Genomic DNA, 7,384 nt, shown 5'->3' on the forward strand with positions numbered 1-7,384 from the left:
CGCATCTGAAACATCCTCCTCCTTTCTCTCGACGTCTTCCCTCATTATTCTTCCCACACTTGGTATAAAGGCCCCGAACCTGATGGCCCCTTGATCTAGAGTTAGCAGTCTTGGGCCTCTTAGCATGGCCCTCCGATGATGGTGTCTGCACTGGTCTCCGCTTCCCTAGAAGCTCCAAATTGATCTCCCTCTCCCAAGCTCTAGAAATCAAATCATTAATGGGTTTTCACCCCTATAAACTCACAAACTCGTGGATGTCATCACTTAACATGTCATGGTACCTCATATTCTTCATCACCTCGTCGACTGCATATTGTGGAACTAATAGATTTCTCTCCCGAAATTTGGCGGTGATATCCTCCGTAGTCTTTGTGGTCTGGAGAAGGTCCTGAAACTCCCTCGCCAACTGTTGCACCTCAATTTCCGGTTCAATGGAACCTCGTCACGAACTCCTCCCAAGTCATGGCCACCACAACAGCATATCCTAATGCACGACCAACCTCCTGCCACCAATCACAGGCTCGGTCCCTCAAAAGGCATGATGCAAATCCCACATTCTCCCCCTCGGGGCAGAAGATCGTCCACTGAGCATTCTCTATGTCAACGATCTATCAATGGCTAGCAATGGGGTCCTTAGCCCTAAAGAACTCCAGAGTTCCACATGCCTTAAACTCCCGAAAAGAGGGAGTCCGAGATCCTAACTGTATTGTCGTGATCTCGGCCCGAAGGGTCCTTAGTCGCTCATCCAAAAGCTCTATAATCCCCTACTTGATGGTACCGTAAATCACAGGGGTAGTAATCTATGATGTGATAAACTCGTGCAACCACTCATCAATCGGTTTTGCACCAGAGCCATAACCTGAACCAGAAGCTCCTCCTCGAGTGGTCACCATACTGAAATACAAACAAATAAACAATCATAATAAACTCAAGGGAACTCCTACTCTGCAGGTTCCTTAGAAACCTTGAGATCGTCCTTGACTCGAGTACATATCCTATGCTTTCAGTAGTACGGACCAATACTACCTTCCACACCTATCCGTACTTTCCTCAAGAACCGTCCTGAATCCTTTAAGTCAACCACTACAACCATAAAGACACAAACCTTATGCTAAGCAACATACATACCCTATTATAACATTTCCTAGGTTCTCCTAGGAATCCTCGTCTCACTTGCCTCTGCATTACTAGAAACCCCTACCAACACTGTTGGTTGCCTTATGCATGCAAATTGTACACAAATGGGACCACATTGAATGTCGAATAATGGTACTACCCTAAGACCACAACCAAACAAGAAACAGGAAATAAAGACAAACCAATCATTCTATGGCTATATGATCCTAATCGTATACAATTTTTAAAGCATACACTTAGCAATTAATTGAGTCAATATCAATCATGAGTAATACATAACAATTGTTCCTCGTAGGATATAAGGCATCATACAAATCAGGCGATTCTTGCATATAATTCCTGAAGGTATCCCTATGATGGGATTTGAGCAATTCTAACACTCCTAAGTGTACATGCAACCCTAGAAAACCGTGGATCTATGTTTGTCTAAGATACATGCAAAATACTTTTTCCAAGGTTCATAAACCTATCTAGCATACATGGGAACATTATAATATAAAAGATAGATAGAATTACATACCTTGTAGTTGTTATGATTCCTTGAAACCTTGATAGCCTAGCACCTCAAGTGTGATGCCTCAAATGCTTCACACAACACCAAATGCTTTGGAATAACTTTGAGAGAATGTGTAACACTCTAAAAATCGGCCAAGCCCTCTTATATCTTAGTGTCCCCCATTTTGGTGAGTATGATGTTCTTTATATAGTGTGTCACATCTAGGGTTACACCATGTAAACCCTAATGTGACATGACTCTTCATTTCCATGACCCATGGGTTTGTAACTCCCATGGAGCCTCCATGGAGCATCCAATGGGTTTAATCCAACTTGATTATCCATGGAGCCTTTTAGCCCACTATATAAGTTATGGATGATTTACATAATCAACCCATATATTTAATTAGTCATCTTTTGATCACTTAATTAATCCTAGATTAATTCTTGATCAATACTAATTAAATAATACTATTAATATATTAGAACTTATAATATATTAATAAGCCACAAGTGTTATTTCTCTCATTTAGTCTATCCAAATGCATGATGCCATGCAACCCAAATGGACCATGCCAGGTCGGGTCAAGTACATACCAGAAATAGTTATGGACTTAGACACCTTATCCAACAGTCTCCCACTTGGATAAGTCTAATAACTATAACTGTAAGTATGACTTCAAGAACCGATCAACAATCGTAGCTCTTTTCAAGGTTTCTCGCAACTGAGAAGATGATGATACGCCATTTCAGATAAGTGATCATATAATCCTCTGTTCTAGATATCAACCGGACAAGTACATGGAACAGTGTCTTACTTTTGTCCAGCAGTTTGTTTCCCGATTTCCGATTTGTTTGACATAGAACTTAGTTGAACACATCAACTTAGTTCTGACCGGGCCCGGTACATGGGTCAAAACAAAATCATCGAGGGGCCCAAATATCTCTTCTAATCCAAGAAGGAACAGATAAACTTTGACTCATACGCTTGTTCTACTACTTGTTAAATCACACACAAACGCACGTTTTATAACATCGAGTTACCAATGCATTTTCGCACGATCAATGCATAACTAACTCATAGTTAACAAGTCATATCTCTAGGTTTGAAGACTTATATGATATTACCGTCTCGCGATCACTCGAGACAAATTCCATGAAGTGATACCAGCGAGCGTGGGTTGAATCCAATACTCAGAACTTATGAGCACTCATGAGTGTTGAGGCCATGTCCAACATCTTAGACCTCTACAACCAACCCATGACAGTCTTACTTCATATCTACTTCCAACATATGACTGACTGTGGATAATTTGAATAATATGTAAACTCAACATAAATATTATGGAAGTCAAAACATGCAAAAGAAATAATAGTAAACGATTGACAAAAGATAGCAACACTTTACTCATAAATAAACACAACTTTTATTCATCATCAAATGTCAATTACACTTTACATATTTCAAAAATTATCTAACTACTAAAACTAATATCATCCTTCAGCCCTATGCTCCTTGCATGCTGGAGATGCTTAACCCTACCTGTTGGGTTTTGAGCATTCTAACACTCATGTGGTGTACGTGCAACCCTATAAACCTTGGATCTATGTTTTCTCTATTATACATGCAAATATTAACTATTCCAAGGTTTCATCCTAACTAGCATATTATGAAGCACCTATACTACAAAGTTCTAGTTAGATGACATACCTTTTGATGTAGCTTGATGTCTTCAAGCTTTAAGAGCTTAGCCCCAATAGTGTGGAAGCCTCAAATGGAATCACAAATCACCAAAACACCTTGGAAGAACTTGAGAGAATATGTATGCACACTAAAATCGGCCCACTCTTATTTTCACACACTTGTCCAATTTTGTGAGCCAAGGACCCCTTTATATATTATGGAGGATTAGGGTTACATCCATGTAAACCCTAATACCCATGACCTTTCATTTACATAGGATCCATGGGTTAAAAGCTCCATGGACCATCCATGAAAGCTTAGCCCAACCTAAATGAACTTGGCCCATTCCATATTTATAAGAGTCCATATTTAATTAGTTCTTTTTGATCACTTAATTAATTCTTGATCAATACTAATTAAATAATATGATTCCATATTCATATATTAGAACTTATAATATATTAATATAAATCATAAATATACTATTCTCAAAAGACTATCCATATAAATTGTGCCGGTGAAGTGCAACCCAAATGGACCATGTCGGGTCGGGTCAAGTACATACCAAATATAGTTATGGACTTAGACATTAATCCAACAGTCTCCCACTTGGATAAGTCTAAAACTATTATTGAGTATGACTTCAAAACCTAACTGGCAATCGTAGCTCTTAAAGCCGCTGTCGAACTCTGACCTTGTCAATGACTTGTCCATTAGATAAGGGATCATATATTCCTCCATTCTAGATATCATATGGACTGAGACATGGATTATAATCATTCTCTCTGTCCATTTGTTGTTTCCCGATTTTCGATTTATGATGACTGACTGATTGAACAAATCAAATCAGTCCTGGCTTGGCCAAGCACTCACATGTGTCATTAATCATCGAGGGGCCCACAGATATCGCTTTTTTCCCGAAGGTAAAAGGAATGGATAAACTTCGACTCATATGGCTTGTTCTACTACTTGTTGAATCATACACAAAGGCACGTTTTATAACATCGAGTTACCAATTCGTTTTTGTGCAATCAATGTATAACCAACTCATATCTCTAGGTTTTAAGAATATAAGATATTTTCGTCTCATGATCACTCGTGATAAAATCCATGAAGTGATTCAAATGAGCGTGGGTTGAATCCAATACTCAGAACTTATGAGCACTCATGAGTGTTGTAGCACCACTTTGTCCACCAACTTGGACCTCTACAAACCAACGCATGACAGTCTTGATTCATATCTACTTCCAACATATGACCGACTGTGGATGGTTTGAATAACTTAATCATTCAGGAAGAGCGACTTAGTTATTCTGGAAGTCAAAACATGCAAAGTGAAACACAAGAATAAATGAATCAAATATGGTATCAAACCCTATGAATATAAATAAACACTTTTATTTATCACCATACTGATTACTCATTATTCATTGTTTTGGTTTTATCAACTTTATACTTGAATTAAAAACACTAGTTGTCCATGCTCCAAGCATGTACACTATGTTTTTCTTAAACAATAGCTTTGCCATACACCAAGTATGCACTCTATGTTTGTCTATGATCCTTACTTTGTGAACTAGATCGATTGAACATCATTTCAATAATTCTCTTTTCACACTCCCAAATCGTTATCGGAAAAATGTAAGAATTCCAAATTCCTATCATTTATCGAAATCTGTTTAGATTTTAAACTTATATGCACTGACCCTCTTGTAATGAATGTGTACAAAGTCACAAAACTTGTCAACAGTCATTATAAGGTATTCCAATGGAGATCAACTCCATGGAAACTAAGTCTCATATTCAAAGTACATAGCTTTAAACATGCTTCTTGCATTAAGTTTTTCTAATCTTACACAGATAACTTCCACCTATGGAGACAACTCCATATTCCCATTTTGACTACCCCTTCTGAACAGGAGTTGCCTCTTTTCAGATTAGGTCAATATGGTCCTTCCAAAGTTAACACTATACTTCCAACTGTCCTTGAGCAACCAATCTTTGGTAAAGCCTTAGATTGTCCTCGACAATTGCTTAATCACTTTAGTCATATCCAATTCTAGATGTTTTCCTCTTAATGCCCCCGGGCATTTGGAAAATTTAGAAAGGATGAATATTATAGCACATGCAATCGTTCTTGTACCCAAAGCAAATGGGACACGATTCATGATGTTTCACACAAAGACATGATTCAAGACCAGTCTTTTGCTACAATATTTTTTATTTGCCATGTTCTCAAGATTTGACTATGAACAGGGATGCCGTAATCATAATCGAATTTTGAGAACGCAATATATAGAATTTCCTTAAGTTGAACTAATCCAACATGAAATTCATATATATATTCTTGACTAAAGATGATTAAAATCTCAATCTAAGCTTAAAATCTCACTCTAAGCCTTTTAGAATTGACATGAAGTATAATATCCTCTCCCTTAATTATAGCAAAACAACTTTTTCAACCCCTGCAACCTCACGAATTGAAACTTTTGTTTTCTATAATTAACATTGCTAACTTGCAATACTTATCATAATTATCATGCTCCCACTAACATGATGATTATTAGCATAACACTCATGCTCCCGCTAGCTTTGACATGTATCCAGAAAACAGCTGGACTTCTAGAAGTCAATACTTTATTGACTTTCTTACTAAAGTTCAGATTTCTGATACGAGATGCTTTGATAAAACTTTATCAAAATCATACACCTTTCCTTGGATAGCATGCATGTGTGTCTAAACAATTTCAGAACTATGAAAAGGGATGCCGTAATCATAGTCTCAATTGTTTAGACCTTTTGCCATCTGCTTCAAATCTACTTGGTGGAAGTGTTTCCTCACCATCATTTTCATGAATCGGAGAGAAACCTTATGACCCTTAGATTTTATGGTGTATGTGTTCTTATCCATGTGAATCGTCAAAACCATAGTCACAAGACAATGATAATGACAAATCCAAACTCATATGGACTGAACTTATGCAACCTTAACTTCTTGCCACCTGGCAGTACAGGGCCTGCCATTGCTTCCAAGTTGTTATGCAACCAATTGAGAACTTTCAGAACTCCTATGGAAAGCCAACTTTAACTGGAATGGGCACAGAATATGTCAACACGATAGGTTATAAACCTCAAGTCGTGTGCTAGTGAAGAACCTCAGGTTTTATTCTTGATTAGTTCTTGAAATTCTTTTTAGGATCTTTAAGACTCCCACTATCCTCTTGACATATAAGACTATCTTGCTAAATATTCAAGAGATAATGCGGATTCTTTATCAAGACAAACACTTCACACAATTGGCCTTAGTTGGTCTTTGTTTTATCCAAAACATCACAACTTACCAATTTCAAATGTACAAGAGTATGACACTTTTACTCTTACATTTGATAAGTGTTTTAAACCTTTCTTTAAGATATGTCACTCAAGTTACAATCTTGGAGTATGACTCTAAGAATTGTTTTGGAATGAAGTATGACTCATCTTCCTGATCTAACCATTTCAACTATTCATGACTCCTCTTCTTAGTCATAAGAATGCACTAAGATGACCTTTAGAGGACTAATTGCGATATGATTTCTAAATCATTAAGATGATCACAAACATGATACTAAAGTACTCTCCCATCTTTTCAGATTTGAGAAACTTTTATCTTTCTACCTAATTTGATTCTTCCCATTCGTTCTGCCATACATTGAGACTTTTCCAATGTTTCAGAAGTATACTTAAACTTGTAAGTATAACCATATTTACTAAACTTTAGTAAATCAAATAGTCTTAACGAGCTTTGTGGTGGACATGACCAGTGCACAAGAATGTGTACTCGATCCCTTTAGTCCTTCACTTGACTCACACATCCATGTAAACAAGTAATTAGTCTAAACCAGACATCAACAATGGGATAAATTCACGTAAAGTTGATTTAAGTCCTTAATATAACACCCAATATGATATATTAAGGCTAGGACCCAACAAACTATTTTATAACTTGGAAGAGGGATGCCGTAATCCAAGCTATAAAATATTTGAAGGTAAGTGAATGACGATTCACCAATTTCCACCAAGATAAAC

The sequence above is a fragment of the Lactuca virosa genome, chromosome 1, assembly GCF_052849685.1.
Source record: "Lactuca virosa cultivar CGN04683 chromosome 1, Lactuca_virosa_CGN04683_v6, whole genome shotgun sequence".
Classification (NCBI taxonomy): domain Eukaryota; kingdom Viridiplantae; phylum Streptophyta; class Magnoliopsida; order Asterales; family Asteraceae; genus Lactuca; species Lactuca virosa.